Source organism: Myotis daubentonii, chromosome 11 (assembly GCF_963259705.1).
Source record: "Myotis daubentonii chromosome 11, mMyoDau2.1, whole genome shotgun sequence".
Classification (NCBI taxonomy): Eukaryota; Metazoa; Chordata; class Mammalia; order Chiroptera; family Vespertilionidae; genus Myotis; species Myotis daubentonii.
In genome coordinates, this window is record NC_081850.1 from 8,797,389 (window position 1) to 8,823,281 (window position 25,893).

At 40.2% G+C, this 25,893-nt stretch overlaps 1 long non-coding RNA gene and 1 pseudogene across 1 annotated transcript; both read right to left on the reverse strand.

Annotated features, from left to right (window-relative positions):
* Nucleotides 1-12,109: 12,109 nt before the first annotated feature.
* On the reverse strand, nt 12,110-25,648 carry LOC132211824 (uncharacterized). The gene is made up of 2 exons (XR_009447570.1): nt 25,558-25,648; nt 12,110-15,821 (listed from the first exon to the last, which is right to left on the reverse strand). It is a non-coding gene; the product is annotated as an uncharacterized LOC132211824 (long non-coding RNA).
* On the reverse strand, nt 21,574-21,674 carry LOC132212865 (U6 spliceosomal RNA; annotated as a pseudogene).
* Nucleotides 25,649-25,893: the final 245 nt, after the last annotated feature.

Genomic DNA, 25,893 nt, shown 5'->3' on the forward strand with positions numbered 1-25,893 from the left:
AAGCATAGTGATTAATCACAAAAACAATATGTAATTATATATGTTTTCCGATAGTCTTAGGCGACCCCTGTAAAAGGGTCGTTCGACCCCCAAAGCGGTCGCGACCCACAAGTTGAGAACCGCTGCTCTAACAGAAAACATTGTCGAAACATTGTCGAGGTTCTTTGCAATGAGCATTGCCCCCCCACTTCCTGTGTGGGTTCTCTCTCTCTCTCTCCAAAAATACACTGAGAAAAGGAAATGCTATGTGGCAGGCACCATGCTACGACTGGGGATACAATGGTGAGTTAAAAGAGAAATAACTGGCCCTGACTGGTATGGCTCAACGGATAGAGCATGGGTCCACACAGGGAAGGGTTGCCAGTTAGATTCCTGGTCAAGGGCTCATACCTGGGTTTCAGGTTAGATCCTCCAGCCGCCTTCAGGGTGCATGCAGGCGGCAACCAACTGATGTGTGTCTTTCACATCAATGTTTCTCCCTTTCTCTCACCTCCTTTCTTCCCCCACCACACCTCCTTTCCACTCTCTCTGAAAATCAATAGAAAAAATAACCTTGGGTGAGAATTAGATAAATAAATACATAAATAAATGAGAAAAAATTTCCCATTCTGGTGAAGATTATAGCCTAAAATGGAAAAACAGAACACTAATTTAAAAGATCCATATAAACAGCCATAATATTGCAACTACAACCATAACCACTGGGCTCAGCTAAGTGAGCCACTGGTGTCAGCCCTCTCTCAACCCTAAGTAAACTGTGTTCCAGGTAAAGCCTCCAGGAGGTTATATTTCGTTGATAATATCAAGGAATCACTCAGTCTCCTGCATCTGAAATTATGCAGTTTGGAATGTCAGGAACAAAAAAGGGGAGAAACCATTCAGAAGTGCAACTAACTACCCAGTCTCTCTCCTTGACTGCTGCAATAACCTCTAGTCAATCCAGTCTTCACTCCACCTCCCCGCCCATTCACAGAGCTGCCAAAGTGGTCCCTTAAATGTAAGCCTGATTTGAAACTCCCCACTCAAAATCATCCAATGGCATTCCACCTAATCATAAGTCCAAAGTCTTACCTGTGCCCCAAAGTCCTGCCTGATCGCCTCCCCTTCTCCATGTCTCCTCACCATTCTCCCCCCTTGCTTGTGGCAATCTGGCCAAACTTGCTTTTCTTCCTACCTTTTACTCAAACACTACAGGTAAAAAAAACTCATAACTTAGTGGGCAAACAAGTATATTGGGCAAAAAAAGATACTTCACCAAAGAAGATACAAATGTTCAAAGCAACAACTTTATTCTTCATTGTCCCAAACTGGAAACGACTCAAATGTCCATCCACAGGTGAATTAATAAATACATTTTCGTATATCCATATTACATGGTTGACTCTCAAAACATGATGAGTGAAAGAAATATGGACACTAAGTACACACGTTAAGATTCTATTTACATAAAACTTGAGAACAGGAAAATTACAGACACTGGAAGCACATCACTGGTTGCTTTTGCAGGGAGGTGGGGCTTGATCAAAAGTTGCCTGAGGGAATTTTCTGAGTAAAAGAAATTTATTATCTTGATTCTGCACAACTGGAGAGCACTGGTGGCCCTCAGGCTGGGCCCCTGCATGTCCAGGCAGGACCAGGTCCGAAGCCAGCCCAGGCTGGGCTTTCTCCTGCAGGCCCCTGCACCTGCTCCAGCCCGAGTCCCAGAACTTGGACTGCAGGCCCCAGGGTCTCAGCATGGTTTTCTCCCTTGTTGCGGAGGGCAGTTTGGCCCCATACATATGTGGCTCTGTTTCTGGCCAGGCTGTTCTCCTCCATTGGTTCTAGGATCACTTTATCACTCAGCTGAGAATTAGTCATACATGACCAACTCATTGCTGCACACACAACCTGAGAACTACCTACATAAAGTACAATCTAGGCCTTGTCCTACTCATCCAGAACGCACAGGGATGCTCAGGGCTCACAGCAGATGGACTCTCCGAGTAGCCTCTTCCCTTAGGAAGCCTCATGAGTCCCATGTGACGGGGACCACCTGACAGGAACCTTGGGAGGGTACCACTGCTGCTCTGCCCAGTAAAGACAGAAAAGCATTGTCATTTTTTAAAAGAAGAATACATGTATAGAAAGGTAGATTCTGATATGCTCTTCTCACGCCCAAATTGACTTTCTTGTGTAATTCCTGGGGCACAGTGTACCTCATTGGAGACCTCTGCATAGGAGGAGTAATCTCACTGTTTGTATTTGTTGGGCCAGTAAACAACTCTTGGTGCACCAGAATTAAGTTCATGCTCTTCTGTCTCTTTTTCTTTCTTTTATGTGTTTTTTTTCAAATGAGATTTAAAAAGCTCTATCATGATTTCTATTCCTTCAAGAAAAAAATTTAATATTGCTATTCAAAGAACATTTAAAACGTGCATAATTTCAGAATCAAACACAGTACTTTGTAACTGAACAAAATTTGTTTTAAGAGAAACTTACCGTGTCATCATTACTGTTTCATTATCCTATGAACCTGGATCTCTGCTGGACCTTAGGCAAACATTGTGCAACTACTGTATAGATAGAACACAGCAAACATGGCCAGGAGCCAGCTGCAAGTTCATCAGTGTTGTAGCATGCAACAGAATTGTATTCCTTTTTAAGGCTGAATAATATTCTATTGTAACATATACCAGTTTCTTGTCCATTTATCCATCAATGGGCATTTGGGTCTTTTTCATCTCATCACTGTTATAAATAATCCTGCAAATAATAGGAGTATGTAAACATCTCTTGAAGATCCTGCTTTAAATTAATTATATTAAGAAGTTGAATTTCTGACCAGATGATAATTCTATTTTTATGTTTTTGAAGAAATTTTATACTGTTTTTATAGCAGTTGCATCATTTTACATTCCCACCAACAGTGAACAAGGCCTCCTCTTTTTATTCCAATGTCTATTCAAGTCCTTTAACTATTTTTCAGTTGGTTTATTTGTTTTTTTGTTGTTGATTTGTATGAGTCCTTTACATATTTTAGATATTAATCCTTTATCAGATAAAAAATATATATATATTCTCCCATTTTATAGGTGCTTTTACACTCTGTTGACTGTTTCTTTGGTGTGCAGACATTTTTCAATTTGATGTGGCCTCATCTATATTAATAAAAGGGTAAGTAATATGCTAATTAGGGCAGACGTCTTCTGGACAAAGCTGCAGCGGCTGCCCAAGGCTCAGGCAACAAGGGCCAGGCCGAGGCTCAGGCAGCCATGGCAGCAGCAGAGGCATGATGGGAGCATCGCCTTCCCCTGATTGGCCAGTTGCCTCCCTGCAGGGAGCAGGCCTAAGCCATCCGTAGGACATCCCCTGAGGGCTCCCAGACTGTGAGAGAGGGCAGACCGGGCTGAGGGACCCCCTCCACTGCACAAATTTTCATGCACCGGGCCTCTAGTCTACACCAATAAAAGAGAAACATGGTAATTGGCGTACAACCGCTACCCTTCCCATTGGCTAATCAGCGAGATATGCAAATTAACTGTCAGCCAAGATGGCGGCCGGCAGCCAGGCAGCTTGAAACTAACATGAGGCTTGCTTGTTTCAGTGACAGAGGACTCCAGCGTTTCCCCGCCTACCTTGCCGGCCTCTCCGCTGCAACTCTAAGCAACTATGTTGCAAATTTAGAAGCTAAACAAAACCCCAGAAACCTGCTTTACTCAGTAGGGCTTCAGCCAGCCGGACTGCAACATTGTATCAAATACAGACGGTAAACAAAGGCCAGAAACCTGTTTTCAGCAGCCGAGGCCTCAGAGCTAAAGCTGGCCCAGAATAAAAAAGAAAAAAAAAGAAAAAAAGGAGCAGTTGGGAGCTTCAGTCACCCGTAGGCCTGAAAACGGCCCTCAGCCCCTCAGCCAGACTGGCCAGGCACCCCAGTGGGGACTCCCACCCTGATCCAGGACACCCTTCAGGGCAAACCAGCCAGCCCCCACCCGTGCACCAGGCCTCTACCCTATATAGTAAAAGGGTAATATGCCTCCCGGCACCGGGATCAGTGGAGCCGCAAGGCCTCCCGGCACCGGGATCAGCGTGACGGGGCAGCACCCAAACCCCCTGATCGCCCTGCGGCTCTGTGTGTGACAGGGTGCAGTGCCCTAACCCCCTGATCAGGCCTGCTCTGTGTATGATAGAGGGCGGCGCCCCAACCCCCCTGATCTGCCCTGCTCTGTGGGTGATAGAGGGCAGCGCCCCAACCCCCGCCCCCCCCCCCCCCCCGGGCCCTGCTCTGTGTGTGACGGGGTAGAGCCAAAACCTCCCCATCGGCCCTGCCCTGAGTGTGACAGTGGTGGCGCCCCAACCCCCTGATCCGCCCTGCTCTGTGTGTGACGGGGGGTGGTTCCCCGACCCCCCTGATGGGCCCTGCTCTGTGCGTGACAGGGGGTGGCGCCGCAACTTCCCTTTCGACCCTGCCTTGAGTGTGACAGGGGGCGGCGCCCCAACTCCCCAATTGGCCCTGCTCTGAGCCCAACCAGGGGCTGCACCTAGGGATTGGGCCTGCCCTCTGCCACCCAGGAGCAGGCCTAAGCCAGCAGGTTGTTATCTCCCTAGGGGTCCCAGACTGCGAGAGGGCACAGGCCAGGCTGAGGGACTCCCTCTCGCCACCGAGTGCACAAATTTTTGTGCACTGGGCCTCTAGTCTATAATAATAAAAGGGTAATATGCTAATTAGACCAGACGTCCTCCCTGATGTCCTCCTGTCCTCCCAGATGAAGCCAGGGCTGCGAGGGAAACCCGGGTCCCGGGTGCCTGCCGGCAGCCAGAGGGAGGGAAGCCCGGTTCCCGGGTGCCAGAGGGAAGCCAGTGCCAGCAGCCGGGGGAAGGAAGGCCTACTCTTGCATGAATTTCGTGCATCAGGCCTCTAGTTTGTCTATATATGCTTTTGTTGCCTGTGCTTTTTGTGTCATATTCAAGAAATCATTGCTAAACACAATGTCATGAAGCTTTTCTCCTGTTTCCTTTTAGGGATTATATCGTATTAGGTCTTACATTAGATTTTTAATCTTTTTTTTTAAATTTTACATATGTCTCTTTTGAACCCCCTTCACCCCCAGCCATTCCCACCCCGAGCAAGCCTCCACTTTTTAATCCATTTTGAGCTCATTTTTGTATATGGTTTAATATAAGGGTCCAAATTCATTCTTTTGCATGTGGATATCCAGTTTTCCCATTGCCATTTGTTGTAGAGACTGTTCTTTCCCATTCAGTGGTCTTGGCAACCTTTTGGAAGAACATTTGCCCATAGAGTCAAGGGTGTATTTGGGGGCCATTTCAATCTGTCTGTCTTTATGTCAGTACAACACTAATTTACACTGTAGTTTTACACATATCATACAATTCTGTGAAATTGATGTTAACTTTTATTTATGCTTTATCTCAGATAAAGGTCACCAAATGCTCAATGGATGTAACTCTTAGATGGTGTCTCAAAATATATTGATTACATTTTCTAATACTGAGAAAAGTGCATCAATGTTTCAAACAACAGAATCCCTTGAAGCATTTCTTTTTTATTTATCAATGAATTTGTCTGGATTGGAAATATTATCACAAACATAATTGACTTGGGGAATACAATAAAAATGTTGCCTTTTCAGGTAAGATACAAGGGGACATCTTTTTAAAAAGTCTCACATACTTCTCCAGCCTAAAGAAACAGTTCTCCATCCTTTCGTTGCCCAGGACAGTGCGCAGGTAGTGTGACAGCACCTAAGACGGTGTGGGATTGATTCAGTGGCCATTCTCAAATCTAAAGATGTACACACTCCCAAGGTATATATTAGTTTTAATCTTCTTTACTCTTTTTAAAATAAAATTTGCATTTTTCTTTTTATAAACTTTTGCAATGCTTTTGGAGATAAATGTTATTAGCACTAGATACTGATAATTTTTCTCACATCTTCACCAAAAGATAAAAGTCACATCTTTTTTTTTTATTAAATCTTTATTGTTGAAAGTAATGCATATGTCCCCTTTTTTTCCATTAACTTCTTCTAGCCAACCCCTGACCCTCACCATAGGCCTTCACTATCCTATTGTCTGGGTCCATGGGTTATGCATATATGGGGTAAAAACTCAGAATCACCTCAATTGAGGCAGGAAAACAATTTCACAAAATACCTGAATATAATACCCTTTTATAATAATTTAAAAATATATCCTTTATAATAATTTAAGAAAAACACTCAGAAACCTAGAAATAGAAGATAACTTCCTCAACATGACAAAGGCATTTATGAAATACCTACAGTTGTCATACTAAACCATAAAATATTGAAAGCATTACTTTGCTAACACCACTGTTATTCAACATTATCCTGGGGCTTCTAGCCAGAGCTTTTAGACAAGAAAAAGAAGTAAAAGTCATGAAAATTGGAAAAGAAGTAGTAAAGCTAGCTATCTCTATTAACAAATGACATGATCCTTTATATTTAAAAACTAGAGGCCCGATGCACAAAATTTGTGTAAGAGTAGGCCTTCACAGCCCTGGTGGCTGCCTCGGTCCTCGCAGCCGTGGCTCTGTCCAGAAGGTCGTCCGGATGGTCGTTCTGCTGTTCGGCCGTTTGGTCAATGTTCATATTATGCCTTTATTATTATAGATAATCTATAAGAATACATTTAAACACCACTAGACCTAGATGTTCATAGCACAGCTACCACTCTCTAATGCCTGTGCTGCCTCCGGCTTGCAGAGCTCCAACTGAAAGAGAAGGGGGTAAGTAAAGAGGTGTCTATACCATGACTCATGCAAAGTTGACTGCCCCGAAATCAACCAGTGATAAAGCACAGCGGAAGCAACTGGCTACCAAGCTGCTTGCAAGAGTGCACCCTCTACTGGAGGGGTGAAGAACGCTCATCATTACAGGCCTGGTACCGTGGCACTTCCTGAAATGAGATGTTAATCAAAAGTCCACTGAACTTCGGATTCGCAAACTTCCCTTCCAGCACCTGGGTTTGACTTTCATCCATTTCTTTTGGCAGTCTAAGTGTCTCCTCAAGATGGGATCTCAAGCGACTTAGATTCTTTTATTTGAAATGTATCTTACAGGCCATCTAGGCCACCCCTGCAATTTAATACCTGAAGAAGCAAAAGCCTAGGGAAGCAGGGCTGTGTCCACCTGCACACTGCAAAATGGGGACTACTCACATCTCCCTTCCATGTAGGTGACCACCACAACCCAGCCTGGCGCTCTGAGGCATGCAGTAAAGGTAATGGCTGGTCATGTTGATAAAACATTTTGATAATATTTCTGTGTAATTTGATGGAGATCATAGTTTTATTTTGAGTGAAAAGAATCTTATTTAAAAACCCACTTGTGTGAATTACTGTGTGGTTTTTGAACTAAATAGTCAGCTATTACATGTTTTAAAAATTCTTGAGGCACACTCGTGTGCCTGCCATGGCACAGCAGTTGAAATTCTCTGCCTTAGGTTAAACATCAGCATACCATACAACCCAGGAATTCCACTCCAGGTATGTCTCCTAGAGACATGAAAACGGATGTCCACAGAAAAAATGTATATGCACATGTTTATAGCAATACCAATTACAAAAGCCAAATCTAGAAACAATCCAGATGCCCATCAGCCAGTGAAAGGATAAATAAAGTCATTTATCCATATAATAGAATACTATTTAGCAATAAGAGAACAAACTATTCATATATAACATATATGAACTTTTAAAAAGCTGAGTGAAAGAAGCCATGTTCAAAGGATTGCATATTGCATGATTCTCCTAGGGACTAGGTCACCATTCCCTCAATCACAAAATATATATTAACCAGATATTCTTTTTCAATGGAGTTGTCCAGTAACTAGAGTGTATTTCCCCATTATCCAAATATGTTCTGCTCTGCCATTCACCACACTGTCCCCCTACACTTATGTTAGGATTTGGAATTGGGGGATGCTTTATAAAATCATCATAAGGCTTCTCATTTACAATCTAGGAAGTTGCTAGACCTCAAATATTGTGTATCTTTTCAGATTCTCTCAACCATCCCTTTTCTCATTTTGACTAGTGCCCTACCTCTGCTGGTTACTCCTCTACTTTCAGACTTGGTTGAAATACACCTCAGGATTAGGTATTTGGCTTCCTACGCAGCTAACAGTGGGCTGGATGATGATGCAACCTAGACATTTGGAGGACTTAGTTCCCCATTAGGACCCATGACCAATAGGTTTAGACTAAGGGGGTGGGGGGGGGGGAGGGGGAGAGAAGGCATAGAGGAGAGCTGGGCACACTTTAGGAAACAAAGGGTCCGTATATATGTAGGCAGTTTTTGCTTTGCCCAGTACATTCACACTGGAACCTGTTCTCACTTTGCATGGTTCTCTACCAGGCAAGGCAAAGGAAGGAAACAACTGCATAAATTTCTATTAATAAGGTACCACGAAAAGCGTGAACTGCATACACATACACCAAATTTATCGAGAGTCCGTTGTGTGAAACAGGCTGATATTAAGTACTCTGAATAACATACCAGGTGTATCAAATGAGATGATGCAAGAAACTTAGTCTACATTACCTGTGAGAAAGATCCCCTATATAGTTTGCTTTAAAAATGTTTCTATATCAGTATTTCATTGCAAATCATCAAAGAAGCCCTCTACTTATGAATAGTAAGTTGATTGGGGCAATGGCAGAGGTTCAAAATTTGCAGTTGCACAGAAATGTAACTTAAAACATTTTCTTATTTCTGAGTATCTTGAGCCCCCATTTCTGCTAATGGCAGAAAACTGAAATCTCATCTATTTTAGATAACTTTTTATTTAAGCAATTTTAGTAGTCTTACCAAATTTAGAGTTTTCCACCTACTCTTTTCCTCCCTGAGGGTGATCTAAGTTTCCAAAGGCTAACATAGCACCAGGGAAATGTGTCTGGTTCACACATCATCTGAGCTTGGTCCTTGCTGGCTGACGTCTAAGGTCCAGGTTTCTGAAATGTCCCCACAACATACGTGCTCACGTTCAGGGTCCCACCACAGCCTCCATATGCCAGAGAACCAGTCTCTATAGTCCTGATCCCAATCACAGGGCTGCTTCCTAGCATCAGCCTCAGCACCTTCACTTCTCCCTCACACTTCAGCACACGGGGGCTTTCCCTGAGCTATATGGACACACCCTCTCACTGTGGGGTAGTTCATCTTCTGGTCACAAGATGGCTGCAGTAGCTCTGGTCCACACACAACCAAATTCAAAGCAGCAAAATGCAGCACAAGGCTGTTTCTCCTCCTGAACCTTCCTCTTATGAAACCCCTCCCCCTTCACCACTCCTATCTCATTGGTCAGATCTGGTCACAATCTACCCTAGACCAGGAGCCAGGGTACCTTACCTAAGACTCCATACCTCAATGAAATCATGGTTCCCCTAGCAGGAAGTCCTTTCCTGCAGGGGGAGGGGGGGCCTCCGCCAGTGTTTTCCCAGCACCTCCCAGTCGGTAGCCACAGCATGCCTCCAGGCCTCACTGCTGAGGTGCCATGCTGTATACAGGCTTCACTAGGTTTGTGGTCTCACCAACTCCAACACCCTCTGTCCCTGGGCTCAGCCCCCTGCCACCCAGGGAGTCCCACTATGCCCATTCCAGAGCTCAAGAGGACAGGGACCAGGCCTCCAGCACTCAGGAAAGTCTACAGGTTTCTTTGCCTAGCACTACTTGCTGGTTTATGTCTTCAGTAGAGAACACTCACTGTGCATTTCTTCCTACTCTGCTGGTCTAATGCAACTGTCTTCAGTCCTCCAGGTTTGGCTCTTGACAAGTTTATGCAAAATTCTAAAAAAATTTAACTACCTGCTTCTGCCACTAATTTTCCAGTCAACGTTGGCACTCGGAGCCAAGAAACTGTCCTTTGGTCATTGCTGAGTTGTCGTCCTTTCCACGGGACAATAAGCTAAGTCTCTTAGCCTAATTGTAATGGTTAAAGAACTTCAAAGGATAAAAAAATACTTTATTAAATGTACCACTGTCTTCAGGTGGTCCATAGGGGGGAAGTTTGCGGGTGGGGGCTAGACACAGGGTATATGTGAACTATGTACTTTCTGCTGTAAACCTAAATCTGTTCTAAACAATTTAAGGGAAAAAATGCTCCATTAGTTCCAATTATGTACCAGTCTGTGCCAGAGGTAATATACATATGTCCTATCAACTCTCTGCTAAGGTGTCAAGTCCCATACAGCCCTCTGACTGAACCTCTTGTCTCAACTGAGAATTTCTCACCAAGCCCAGAGGGGTTGGGAAGGATCCTGCCCAACTGAGGCTGCCCAGGTATTAATGGCAGGGGTAGAACAGAACCTGTCAAAATCTTCATGCCTTTTTTCCTAATGCCTGCTGCTGTAATCACCTGTGCACTTCACCTTCTGTCTCCTTACTAGTGAGGTTGATTCTGTTCAGCCTGGCAATTGGCCTAAGCCACTTCCCAGCTTTCCTTTCAGCTGGTGTGTGAAAGACTGTACCAATTGAGACAAAGAGTCATCAGGTGGCCTTGCTAAGAAAATTCTTCAAAGTGCTACCAGTGGCTCAGTGGTTGAGTATACCAGGAGGTCATGATTCAATTCCTGGTCAGGGCACATGCCTGGGTTGCAGGAGGCAGCCAGTCAATGATTCTGATTATTGATGCTTCTCTCCCTCTCTGAAATCAGTATCTACACATATAAAAGGCTAATATGCAGCATCCCTCTCGGGAGTTTGACTGCTCGCCATGTCATGCGCTGACCACCAGGGGGCGGCGCAGAACGAAGGCAGGCCCCAGCCAGCAGCTGGATTGGCCCTGATCACTGGCCAGGCCTAGGGACCCTACCCATGCATGAATTTCATGCACAGGACCTCTAGTGTGTGTGTATATATACATACAGTGATGTGACAGCCAATTAATAGTAATGTTGACACAAAGAGGTCACCTTGAGAATGGAAACTATGTACTAGATATGGCATAATAGCTACGAAGAACCTAGGACATTCACTGGTCATGCTTTCATACTAACACTGGGTAGCCTTCACATTCCTTTGAAACACTAATTTGCCTAACCTATAGTTCTAATATTAATAGTCTGATATAATTACTCCACCCTGACACTGTCTCATTTAGGGAAAAAATAGCTTTTAAGTCAAACTGAAGTTTAAAGTTATGGGTTTCAAGCCAGATTTCAGAACCCCAAGGAGTCAGATTATAGATGCTTCCTTTGGGTGGGCCATTCAACCACCAAACATTGCTGAAGGAATTATGTCTACTCCCGAGAGGATACCTCAAGCCCCTCTCAGTAAGAGCCCAAGTGGAAGGGAAACTAGGAAACACAAAATGGGAGGGAGCAAGGAACAACCTGTCTAGTTCAATGAAATGGGGGTAGGGGAGGGGATGAAAGCTGGCTAGTATGGTCCAAATAAGAAAACTGATTAGAGATAATTAGAACTTCTGTAAGAAATTAGACAAAATCTGAATTAAAATTCTTTAATCCTACTATAGCATTTCATTTTCTTGCATTTTCAGTGCACATGAAATTGATGCAATTTTGCCACTTATCAAAATTTTTATTTTAAAATCTTTGATTTTAAAGGACTGCACAGTGTACAAAAATGTCTTGGAAGCCACACCCAACTATCTCAATTTATAGAGAAAATTTAAAGCTGCCACTGGTCAGAGGTGAACATGCCTAGAACCCATCTCAACCTTCCATTGGAACGTTCTTTGAGGCGGGGGACAGGACAGAAAACTTCACTGAATTTGCTCCACCTTTTCAACCCTTGAGCCTTTAAGATATTACTGTTCAAAATAGTTTGAAATAAATTGAATCTGCCCTGGGATGCTAATGGGCACACATACCCCAGGTTAAGTGCTTAAAGTTTTTGCAAGACAAGTCTGTGTGTGCAGACTCAAAGAATGAGAATTAAAGGGTATCCTCGGCACATGTAATTGTGTGTACAAGTGTTTGAGAAAAATAATGAAATTGTTTTCTTTTAAATGTTAAAAAAATGAAATCAAGTATATAAGCATCATAATAGAAGTCTAAATACTTACAGATAAAAGAATGCATCTAATTCTGCAAGGATGGAGATGAAACAATGATTTTAAAAACAAGTTTTAAAGTAAAAGTATTTTTATTGAAAAGGTGTTTAACAAATTATAACAACTCCATTGTCCAGCCGTTACACACATTTAACAAATTCAATCACAGACTTACATACCATAATGCTCACTCAATGAAATGATACATTTCCATAATACGCAATACCACCCTAAGAACCGTGCCAAATTTTAAGATCAGAAGACAAACCCAGGAATTGAGCAAGATAAATATTTACAAATACAGTGTAGGGAACAAATATTTCAATAGTTTTATCAAATGTCTTTCTTTCAGGTGTAATAGACGAGGGGGAAACATCTGGCACTCTAGATCAGATGAGAACTTGCCCCTCTCCCCCCAAAAAGCTAATGCTTTCCAAAACTTTCCAGCGACCCCAAAGTGAGACAAATAAGCAACTAGGTTTACTTCAGAAGTCTTAAATCCTCATTAGTTGGCTTTTACTAATTGATGTTGATACCATGCTGCTGATTATAAATTATGAAAGCAGGCTGTTTCCTTTGTAAGAAATATTTTAACTTGTAAGAAAACCTGCAGAAAGAACTCCACTTAAACCAAAACAAGGTGGCAAGGAAACAGGTTACCGTGGAATAATAAGGCCCTAAGAAAGGCAGCAGGTCGTATAGTTACCTCCTTGTGGGCAAAATCCCTGCCCTAAAACTATGCAACCTACTACCTCTTCCTAGGAACCCCCCTTTTTTTTCTTGCCAGTCTTCTGCCTGGCAGAGGCACTTCAAAATAACCTGTTAAATTAGGCTTTGGTTTTTTACCCCCAAAGTTAAACCAATCAGAACTTTCATTGGTGCTTTAAAATGATACTGGTCGGTAGTAGGATCTTAAATGCTTAAAATCAAACCTCTTGTTACAAAGAAACAAAAATTCAATTACATCAGAGGAATGCAAACCAGAAGCCTAATATCTAGTCCACCTTATATTGTTGGAGCTACCAACTTTTAAAAACATTTAATGTATTACCAAAATTTAAATATCAAATTTCATAAAACTTACCTCTTGATAAGGTGAAAAATTAGGTGACACTATGTATAAATCCTGCCTGTAGCCAACTGGAACAATTTAACTTACTACCAGTCCCCCTTAGAAGCCACGTTCCCTAGGTTACAGCCAGCCCTTGAGCCCAGTTATTTTGAGTTTTTAATCTTTTAATTATAATAAACAGAAGCGAATTGTGATCACCTTTTTGTTGCTATCAAAAACAAGCTTTTAGACACTATCACTTTCCACAAAGGTACTTTTAAATGCTTTTACAAAATATAGCAGTTCTCCATAATTTGATTCACTTACTGGGATTTGGCTAGTAGGTGTATGAAATGGGTCCTTATGTAATTAATAAAATAAATTCATTTTTCTTCAGACCTTAGTTTAAGATAAGGATGAGTTTTCAAAGGCAGAGTGAAGATGATAGCCACAGTGGAGGCAGCACGTGTCAGAAAAGCACAAAACGTCGTGACTGTACTTGCCACACAAGCAGGTGTCAAGATTTAAGTCGAAGAGAACTTCTCAAACTTTCCCACTTTTCTTTGGCACCTTTTAGTCCCCCACTCCCCCACCCCCCCAATTTTTGTATGTTCAAGTTTATAACAAAAAAAAACACACAATTCTGGATCATGCACTTGTCCATCTATGCTAGGGATGAAACAAAAAGCATTAATTTGGCCCAGATAAATCACCTGGGTTGGACCCATCAAAGAGAGAATTTGATGTTTTCTCTCATTCGAAGTTCCTGCTGGGAATGGCACTGCACTGTCGTCTTAGATCAGCAATTGTCAACCTTTTTCTCCTCATGGCACACATAAATTAGTTACTAAAATTCTGCAGCACAGCAAAAAATAGATTTTTTTGCCGTTCTGACACACACACAAAAAAGGTACAATTTTGATTCATTCACACCAAAGATTTATTGTGTTGGCTATTGCAATTTTTTTTTTTAACTTAACCATCTAGGGGAAAAGAAGTCAGTGCCCTGACTAAATAGTCAGATGTTGCACGTTTTAAAAATTCTTACAGCACACCAGTTGAGAATTGCCGTCAGACACCAAGATTCAGGATAAATGTAAATATTTGGGAAGAGGTGACCTCTCATGCACCTCCACATTTTCCTTTTTCTTCTCTGAAAACAAAAATAAAAACATCAAGTACTTAAAACAGGGAGCTTTTAGCCTTGATTGATTATAAAAACCCAAGGAAACGTATGGTTTGACCACTGGAAAAAAGCTAAAACATGAGCCTTGCCCAGCCAGTGTAGCTCAGTAGTTGAGCATCAACCTATGAACCAGGAGGTCAAGATTCGATTCCCGGTTGGGGCACATACCCAGGTTGTGGGCTTGATCCCCAGTGTGGGGCGTGCAGGAGGCAGCCGATCAATGATTCTCTCTCATCATTGATGTTTCTATCTCTCTCCTCTCCCTTCCTCTCTGAAATCAATAAAAATATTATAAATAAAACAAAACAAAACAAAACATGAGCCTTTATGGGTGTTAAAAATCAAGTGGCCCTTTCTAGCATTACCCTCACGTTTTCTTTAAAACAACACTCTATGTATTTCCCCATGTGACAGCTTCAGGGGATCAGGGGACCACCCCCGTTGTGAATAAAGGACCACTTCAGATTTGGGGGACAAAGCTCAAGTCTTTGTGACTTACCAGGGGACAGAACCCAACTCTCCTTTTCCAGGCTGGAGAGATGAAGCCATCCAAACCATCACACCAGTGGAGCAGTGGTTAACAACACTGCCCAAGGCCACCCCAAACCAGGGAGAATGAATCATAAACAATCTAACTCCATTTTAGCTCAAACAGTGTCTTTCGATTCCATATTTACCTTTATCACCCAGGACCTCCACAGACATGTAAAGCAGGTTGTAGGGTGACAAGCCTATTCACAATTCCTTTGGACAGGTCTGCTCTCCTATTAAAATTGCCTGAAATTTTCTACACAACTTTCAGATTTTTGATTACTTTCCAATTTCTGAAATATACATGTGATAAATGTTAAATCAATGACTACTATAGGTACACTATACCCAGAGAAAATTAGCAACTGGCATAAAAAAAACCTGTAAATATAAAACATTGTCAAAATTAATTCTTTTGAGTTTCAATATCATCTATCTATATATATATATAAAAAATGCAGCAAGTCTACTCCGCAGGGAAGGCAATAGATTGTATAGTTATCTCCTGAACAGGGTAAAATAACTACCCCACAACTATACAATCTACTACCTCACTCTGATAGAGCAATCTTTTCTTTTGGAATGGAGAGCACAATCTTTTTCAAAATAAAATGCAACATAAAATTATCAGCATCAATCTAAATAAAGAATACAGTTATTGTGATATACAGAAATAAGCAAAAGTATCTCCATACAGTCTACTGGCTAAAGTTTGTAGTCTCTAAAAGAATAAGCAACTTGTACGCCATAAAGAAATGGTGCACTACAGCAATTTTACACAAGTTAATCTTAAATATATTGTACAATTAGCTTTCAACTTCCTATGAGGCCGCAAGGATGCAGACTTTCCTATCACGTTAGGAAAGACAGTAGATTGTATAGTTATCTCCCAGTGGTGGGTGTGACCCTAAAACTATACAACCTACTACCTCATCCCACAGTGAAGAGAACATCCAGGGTGACTGATGAAGAGTGGAGCACCGCAGGAAGGCCTTCTACTCAGTACTCCTGGTTCTCCTGTGTGATTAGAGGGCAGAAAAAAAGTATTAGATCACTTTCTTTCACTTAATTTGAATATAAGTTTAACAAAAAAAAACCTTGCGCCGAAACTGGTTTGGCTCAGTGGATAGAGCATCGGCCTGCGGACTGAAGGGTCCCGGGTTCGATTCCGGTCAAGGGCATGTACCTGGGTTGCGGGCACATCCCCAATAGGAGATGTGCAGAAGGCAGCTGATCGATGTTTCTCTCTCATCGACGTTTCTAACTCTCTATCTCTCTCCCTTCCTCTCTGTAAAAAATCAATAAAATATATTTTTTTAAAAAAACACACCAAAAAAACAAACCTTGCACAGATCAGCAATTTCAATTATAGCTATGTATGATCTATGTATTACTTTAAGTTCCTGAATTCAGTTAATATTTTTTCTTTTAAAGAAAAAAACATCGATTTGTTGTCCCACTTATTTATGCATTCATTGGCTGCTTTTTGTATGTGCCCTGACCGGGGATTGAACCTGCAACCTTGGCATATCTGGACGATGCGCTAACCAACTCAACTACCCAGCCAGGGATTGGTTAATATCATTTTAAAGGCTTGGTTATCTAAATCCACTCCTAATACAATATATTTACCAAGATCCAGAAATCACCTTTTTACATCACTTGATTATTATCAACTTGTGATCATATTGTAGTTGCTAGAAACAAAAATTTCATAACATCATTTTATCCTACCTAAAACACACACACACACACACACACACACACACACACACACACACACTATAAAGGAATACAAGAACCTAACAAAATCCAATGACTTCAAATCCCAAAAGTCCTATACTTCACGTGTACGTCACAATTAAATGCATAATGAACAAAGGGAAATAAAAATATACACACAAAGAGAGCCTAATTCTTGTTCTTTTTTTCAGGTTTGTTTTTTACTTGTTTTTTTGTTAATCCTCACCCGAGGATATTTTTCCATTTATTTTTTAGGGAGAGTGGAAGACATAGGGAAAGATAGAAACATCGATGGGAGAGAAACACATCGATAGGTTGCCTCCTGCATGAGCCCCAACCATAGCACAGGCCAGGGAGGAGCCTGCAAATAAGCTACGTGCCGTTGACCAAAATCAAACCCAGGACCCTTTGGTCCACAGGCTGAAACCAGCTAGGGCATTAACTTCTTTTTAAATATGTTTTTATTGATTTCAGAGAGAGGAAGGGAGAGGGAGAGATAGAAACATCAATGATGAATCACTGATCTGCTGCCTCTTGCACACCCCCTATTGGAGATTGAACCGGCAATTAGGGCATGTGCCCTGACCAGGAATCAAACCACGATCTCCTGGTTTATGGGTGGATGCTCAACCACTGAGCCACAATGGCCAAGCGAGATCCTAATTTTTAAACTAGCCTAGCTCATGTTTTCCATGCCACCAAGGGTGCTTTGAGGATCAAAGTTAGGGACCAAGATATTTAATCCCTTGGTACAATAATCTCTGAACTAAAGCAATATGATCTGTTTGGTTTTGTAATAAAAATCGTAATACCCAAATTAATCTAAACCACATTAGTCTTCAATTTATAGACTTTATATTTAAGAATTGACTACTATAAAGATTACCTACTTTATAAGGTATGCGCTAAATTTATTATCAAAGAGAGTTACTAAGTAGTAACTTAGTAACCAAAACCTGCAATCAAGAACACTCATGGCCCTGACTGGTTTGGCTCAGTGGATGGAGCGTCAGCCTGCGGGCTGAAGGGTCCCAGGTTCGATTCCAGTCAAGGGCATGTACCTTGGTTGTGGGAACATCCCCAGTAGGGGGTGTGCAGGAGGCAGCTGATCGACGTTTCTCTCTCATCAATGTTTCTAACTCTCTATCCCTTTCCCTTCCTCTCTGTAAAAAATGAATAAAATATATATATATATATTAAAAAGAACACTCATGGCTTTCAGTTCAATGCAACAAAATTCAAAGTCCAGAAATAAATTCCATACTTTGGGATAATTGATTTTCAACAACAGTGCCAAGACAATTCAATGGGGAAAAGAAGTTTTTTCAACAAATAGTGCTGGACAACTGGATATCCACATGCAAAAGAATGAATTTGGAACACTACCTCACACCATATACAAGAGTAACTTACGACAAATAACCTATTTTAAAAGAAGGGCAAAGGATCTGAATAGACATTTAAAAATATTGCTCACAAGCACAAATGGCCATTGAATAAATATGACACTCAACATCATTTATTAGTCATCAGAGAAACAAAAACCAAACCACAATGGGATACCACTTCCAGACCCACTATGACTACAATTAAAAACATAGGCAGAAAGGCAAGTTAAATATCGGCAAGTATGTGGTGAAAACAGATCCCTCATATCCTGCTGGCAGAAATGTAAAATGGTGCTGGTGTTTTAGAGTTCAAAAAAAAGTCAAATAGTTTTACCACATGACCAAGAAATTCCCCTCATAGTCATACTCCCAAGAGAATTAAACAGAAAATTTATTCAGGAATGTTCATAGCAACAATACTCATTTGGAGTCAACAAAAACAAAGGTTCAAATCACTGTAATTTAGCCTTTCTAAGCCCCTCAGCTTTCCTAGCTGAAACATCAATACTCTAAACTAAATAATCTGTAAGAATAAGGGGAAAGACTTAAAAGGCATCCAACATACAAAAGAGCCCACATCAAGTCTTTCATGTGTGCCATCTTATTTAATAGTCATCATCTCTATTTTACATACGTAGAAACTGGTGCAAAGTTGTTTAATAAGTTGCCCAAATTATAGGAGATATCATTGGATCTCCAAACTTATTATACTTGAGCCAATTTCTATTCTATAAGATCAGATGACTCAAGGTCAGAACATGTAGACAATTGTCTCTAAAAAAAAAAAATCAAGCCTTTCTAATTCTAGTATATGGGTTGTATTCTAAACCAACACAGTTCTTTCAGTCGTGGTAAAACCAGCTGGTACCCCTATCCTAGCTCTCAACCCTGACCAATTTTCTTTTAAAATGTTTGAATCCTGAGCAAATGTACGTATCAAAAATTAAATGTAGAATCTAAGAGAGAGTCATTTTTCAATCTTGGCAAGTGTGACATGCTTTACTTTATACTATTTTTCTTGACCCAGCAATATAAATAGGTACCATGTTAGCAGTAAGCAATCTGGCACTTTACCTACCAAGGGCTATTAAAATGATCTTCCATTTGGGAGAAATATATACAAAAGTTTGGTGTTGATGGGTGAGGAGCAAGAGTAAGATATTATATAGCATCACTATTCATTAGAGCAGTGGTTTCTACCTTTCCACAATCCACAGCAAGAAAAGTCTTTTCTATTTCTAAATAGTACGTGTCTATAAATATATACTAATACAATAAAACATTAATTCTGTTCAAAAATCATCAACTAATCCTTACTTTTATTATATACAATAAATTGATTTTGTGATCCAGTGATGGTTCTCAAGCCTGCAGTTTTTAAGAAAACATTTGATTAGAGCAAATTTTTGAAACTAATATCTAACAGCTGAGAGGAGGCACTGTTAATTAAACAAGCTTTAAGAACCACAGAACACAACCCTAATACTACGATTATGGATTATCAGGATCCATGGAAATACTCATTAAGAAATAAAATAAAGTAAAAACCCTAACATGTACACTGATCACACCCATATATTTCTTGGTTACTGGGAAAGAGAAAGAAGTTGGGTAATTAGCTAGTGCATTTTGTTCTTGAGATATTTTCTCCTCTATGAAGTGTACTGCAGAATCAGAGAGCTGCTTGAAGCCTGGCTTATTTACCATGTCTTCAGACAGATCATCTCTGGGGCTTTGTGATATATATTTATAATCTTAGAGGGCTGTTAAGAGGAAATAAAACACAAAAAGCACCAAGTACAATGCCAATTACTAGTGGGTGGATGCTCAATATCCTGTAGCTGCAAACATTCTTAGACAACATGCTATTAAGCCAAACCTATCTGAATTTTGCCTTTCAGATAATCCTTTTTAAAAAAGTAACATACTTTTATAGCCATTTTCTATCCTTATTCACACAGTACCTCAATCCGTAGCTTGCTCCTCCCCATTAAAAATTAGATTGTCCCTGGCTGGATATCTCAGTTGATTGGAGCGTCTTACCAATACGCCAAAGTTGTGGCTGAATCCCCGCTCAGGGCACATACAAGAATCAACCAATGAATGAATGCATAAATAAGTGGTCTCTCTCTCTCTCTATGTATGTATGTATGTATGTATGTATGTATGTATGTGTGTGTATATATATATATATATATATATAAAATTTGACTGATTAAAAATCATAATTCAACTTGGACAAAACATATAAGAAACAGATTTCAGTCCAACAGAGCAATACAGGAAAGGAGCAAAGGGTAATAGCATTGGGGTCAAGCAGCTACTTAGTGGCTGCTTTCTTGTGCAAGTTACTGAATTAGTTCTCTCATCTCCAAATGGGAAACTATAGCAGCCACACCTCATGGGGTTGCTTTGGGGATTAGGAACACATGCAAAGCACCTTAATAATCCAGAAGTATTCAACAAATAGTTAATTATTCTTCTTAATAAATTAAATCACTTTGAGAAACTGTCTTTAAGACAATTTTACCTTCTCAGATATATTTGAGACCATCAAAAATACTTATCTTTGCCCAGCTGGTGTGGTTCAGTGGTAACCAGGAGGTCATAGTTCAGATTCCTGGGTCAGGGCACATGCCTGTGTTGTGGGCTGGATCCCCAGTTAGTAACACTGCAATAATAACTGTATGGTGTCAGATGGGTAGTAGAACTTATGAGGAGGGGTCATTTCTTTAATTATATAAATTTCTAATCACTATGCTGTACATCTGAAACTAACCTTCTATAATAATAAAAGTGTAATATGCTAATTAGACCAGACAGCCGAACAACCTTCCAGACATCCTTCCAGACGACCTTCCAGTCAAAGCCAGGGCTGTGAGGGCCGAGGCAGCTGCCGTGGCAAGGCCCTTGCATGAATTTCGTGCATTGGGCTTCTAGTATAAAATAACAAGGAATAACTAATTGATAAAATTCTTTAATTTAAAAGGGGAGAGAAATCAACAAAAAAAAAAGTGCTTTGAAGAATGAAATCTACTTACAAATTATGAATAAACTTTTTGTCAGTACCTGTATCAAGTAAGGTTCCATAACTAACTTACTCATAACATTCACATTTTTTCAAATTTTTATTTTAGAGAGGAAGGGGGGGAGAGAGAGAGAGAAACCTCAATGTGAGAGAGAAACTTAGATCAATAGCCTCCTGTAGGCACCCCAACTGGGGATTAAACATGCAACTTGGGTGTATGGCCTGACTGGGAGTGAAACCTGCGACCTTTTGATGTACTACACAGGACAATGCTCCAATGAAGCCACACCAGCCAGGGCAATATTCACATTTTAAAATCACCTTTTAGTAAATGAAGTGTATGATATATCATAATGTTTAACATACTTGAATAGTCAACACTTTAAAGTTAGGGTTAACGTATATCCAAAACAGGCCTCAGTATGCCCCCAAAACTGTTTATACAGTACAGGTTTTCTACAAGAATCCATAGCTTTTATCACATTTGCAAAGAAGTCTTGACCAAAAGAAGGTTAATTGGCATGATCTTACTAAAAACACATTCTGAAGGCTACATATTGATAAAGTAAAATTTGCATTTATCAAAGGTGGTTTGTTTTTTTGTTTTTGTTTTTTTATGGAATGCTTCTTAAATTTGTGCCATACTTGCACAGGGGCCATGCTAATCTTCTCTGTATCCAATTTTAGTACATGTGCTGCCAAAGCAAGCACCAAAGGTGGCATTTTAAGCAAACTAGATTCTAAATTCTTAAAACATGCTAAATTCACTTAGTCCAGAAGCAGGCATACTCTACTTTCCAAATACTGAATACCTATTAAAAGCTTAAGCTTCTGAGCTAAAATGTCCTTCCAGAAGTCTGAGCTGCCTACCTTTTACATCAAGCATGTCAACTCGCGACCCACAACGAATATTTTTGCAGCCCAGCCAATATAACAGTATGTAGAAACATTTAAATAAAAATTTCGTAACTTAATTTTTACAATATCCTGTTATACATAATTATTAATAACAAACTACATTAGCTAATAATGACTGATTACTATAATCATATTGCATTCATTTCCTTATGCGCAGGCGCACCATTTCTCTCCACTAGTACTAGCAGCGAATATTTTAGCAGCTGATTGCCACGTCATTAGTCTTGGACTGACTTGTTCGGTGTGAGCAACAGGAAATATTTTGCTTTCGGAGAACAAGAAAAATAGCTTTATTTGTGTTATACTTATTAATTTGTGCAGTTATTCAGTGTCTGATAAGTTAATGTTCAAGAAAAAAATATTTTTATTAAAATGTTCCATTATTTTATGTTAACGATTACTCATTTATTTCAACCCTCTGTATTCAGCATGTCTCTATCAAAATAAACCTATGTTTCTATGAAAATTTAAGCTTTTGTGTGTTTTTTTTTGCGGCCCACATAATATAAACTTAAACCTTATTTGGCCCGAGTTAGCCTTTGAGTCTGACATGCTTGCTTTACATTAATTTACATACTCTTATAAACAAAGTAGCTCAGAAAGCTTTATTTTTAAAAGCCTTTATTCACGTGCCATCTTATGGTTGTATAAATTTCATTTTTGCTAAACTTCCATACAAGTAACAAGAACTATTTCCTTCAGAATCATCGTTCAGTTTGACTTGCTGATTTGTTATCAACACAAATCAAAATTAGAATACTGGCTACTTACTCAAGATTTACTTCACTCTCAAATACTCAGGTTCAATATTAATGCAATTATCTGATAAAGCTGGCTGAATATTACAACATTACTATTCATCAAACTCTCCAATAGTATTTTGATTCACTGGACAGAGCATCTGCAGTATTTTTAGCAATGGATCGCTCCTGAAACTGACAAGATGTTTTTAGATGTAACTAAAGTTAACCTAATTCTAATGTAAGATCCCCGTTTTATATCCTACACAAACATTGCACCAAAATTTTAAACAGCCAAATACTAGGCCATCCTTGCCAAAAGGACCATTTCCTTTCATTTACTCTTTCTCAAAGCAGGTACATAAGATGCTCTTGATTAGATGAAATTATCTAAATCCTGAATTTTTAAAATAAGGTAACTAATGTCGTGAACTCCAAGTATTCCTTTGTTAAATTTTCAAATGCAAATTGTTAATTTGGGGTCAATTTCCCTGCTAAAATAAATGCATTGTTACCTCTGTATTCCTAAGTAAACTCTGCTACAAACCCTGTAACACAGGCAAATATTTATAAGGAAGACAATTCCACTTGGCGGACTTGTTCTGCTTAATGGTCCTTATTTATATGCCATTATTTCTTAAACCTTTAAAATCTTCTACCTTCCTGTCTTTCATTATACCAATATGCCCCCAGGTTGAAAAATCCCTGTATTATCTACACATACCCAAAAGCAAAAGAAAAAAATGTGGTTTCTAGTTATTACATCTAGATTCCACAGTTCACTATAATTAACTATATCCTTAGCAGATAATTAATAGTTTACACTGTACAAGAGTGAATTCACTAAGAAAAATGTTCTTTCCTATGCATTAAGCAACCACATAATTGACCAAATAAAAGGGGGGTAGGGAAAGCTCACAAGAGTAGCTTCCTAACACTGTCACAAAGCAAGAGAAGATGACCAATAGAACAAAATACTCCCAAATCAAATTCATAATATTTGCCATTTTAAAACAGATCCTCTAAAATCTCAAAATATTCCTAGAAAAGCAAAGTAACACTTAAAAGTATAGCTGTCTTCTGACCTAAAATACTTAAATTTGGACCTAGAAAAGAGCCTTAAAAAATTATCTGATGCAATTTCCTCATATTCGAAAAGAGGTTGTGGAGGGAACATTTTTGACTAATCCGAAACTGCACATACTCATCTGGAAAAAGTTAATTTTTGAAGAGAATTCCAAGTCTGTTCAGTAGCCATTAGCCCTGTTAACTATTGAGCACTTGGAAATGCAACTAGCCCAAAGTGAGATGTGCTGAATTGCCAAATACACTCTAGATTTCCAAGACTTAGTATTAAAAAAAAGTGGTGGTTCTCATTTATCTGGTTATTTAATGAAGTCCACTCTTAATCAGAACACCCACCAAGGCAAAGAGCATGCAGTTGACTAGGCCTCCTTTACTCCAGTCAGGTCACATGAGGCAGTGCTGACAACATTACTAGAACTGGGGCTCCGGATTCTTCAATTCTCATCTAGCCACGGAAAATAATCATTGGCAATTAATATTCTGGGGTGGAGAACATCCTTTCCTATCTAAATAAAAGCTTCTCAGACTATTAAAATATTAAGTGATTACAAAAGCATGCTGTGCTGGTCATTGATGGCAAATTTTCCCCATTCCTGAGGGGAAAATACTCTACCAAATAGAAACAAACAGAACTGCTATTAATATTCCTTAAAGACCAGTTCTATGGAGAAAAATACCCTTTAGAAGAAGTTTTTCAGACTTTTTTTTGACACTGTCAGAAAAAGATATTTTGCAGAAATACACGTCTACAGATGAATCAACAAGTATTTTCTATTTTTTAAAAAATTCTGATCATCACCCACTAATTTGATTTAATGACTCAATGAAGTGGGATCTACAGGTTTGAAACATTGGTCTTTATTTCTTTCTAATAAGTCTGAACTAATTGATTTACAAACTTTCTCTTTATGACACTTGCAAAATTCCCGAGTCTTTCAAATTCAACAGAGCTTCAATTTTATGAAGAGGATAATACCCTTTAGCTGTGACTGCGAAGTAACTATCCGAAAAGGGTTCATTTCCCACATAAACTATCACCGTCTGTACCCTAGTGACACATTTTTTAAAATATATTTTACTGATTTTTTACAGAGAGGAAGGGAGAGGGATAGAGTTAGAAACATCGATCAGTTGCCTCCTGCACACCCCCTACACTGGGGATGTGCCTGCAACCAAGGTACATGCCCTTGACCGGAATCGAACCTGGGACCCTTCAGTCCCCAGGCCGACGCTCTGAGCCAAACCAGCTAGGGCCCTAGTGACACATTTTAAAATGCTATTTAATCGTAACTGAATTTAAAAGGGGTCAAGACATTTGTCTACGTTCAAAAAGCTCAAAAGTTTAAAAACAGTACTTTTAGCAATTGTGTACAAATAAATCAAACACCCTCACAAAACCACTCAAAATAACTTACAAGTTTACAAGTTATTTACTTCCTTAACTATACATACTCCCTGAATATACTGTAACTGAACCTGACCACCATACAGCAAAAAAAGACCTGGATATAAACAATCATGTCCTAAAATACATAATTTTACAATTGGGAGATTTCCAAGTCAATACAGTGGGGCCTTGACTTACGAGTTTAATTCGTTCCCAGACCGAGCTCGTTAACTCAAATTACTCTAGCAACTCAATGCAAAACATCAGCTGAGAGACAGCTGGCATCTCAAAAAGCTCATTAGTCGGGACACTCGTAAGTCAAGGCCCCACTGTATAAATAAATACAGGGGACTGCTAACGAGGTTTTAACTTAGGAATTCAGTGCCAAGAAGACAGTACTTAGTACAATTTTAAAAAGTAAACTCATCCAGTCTCCTAATTACTTCAAGAATTTAACACTCACTGTGCCCAATGCCTCCTCCTCGTTTGCCAACCCTCTCGTCAATAAGAAGTTTGCTCAAACACACCCTCATCTCTGGCACAGAAGGCACGGGTCCAGGCCCTACTGTAAAAGTTGGAGAGACAGAGGGCCATTGCTGGCCAAGGACAGAAAGGTGACATAGTCCTCGCACCGGAGCCCGCCGGGCACGTGCACCAGCCAGCCTGCTTCCAGGGGTGCAGCCGCCACTCGGGGCTGGGGCCGCTGGCGGGGGCCCAGGTGGCCAGGCACAAACCCATCCCCCGTGATCCCACTGACTCCCGCCCGACCCACTGCCCCGCCAAGGACGGCGGCCCCGGC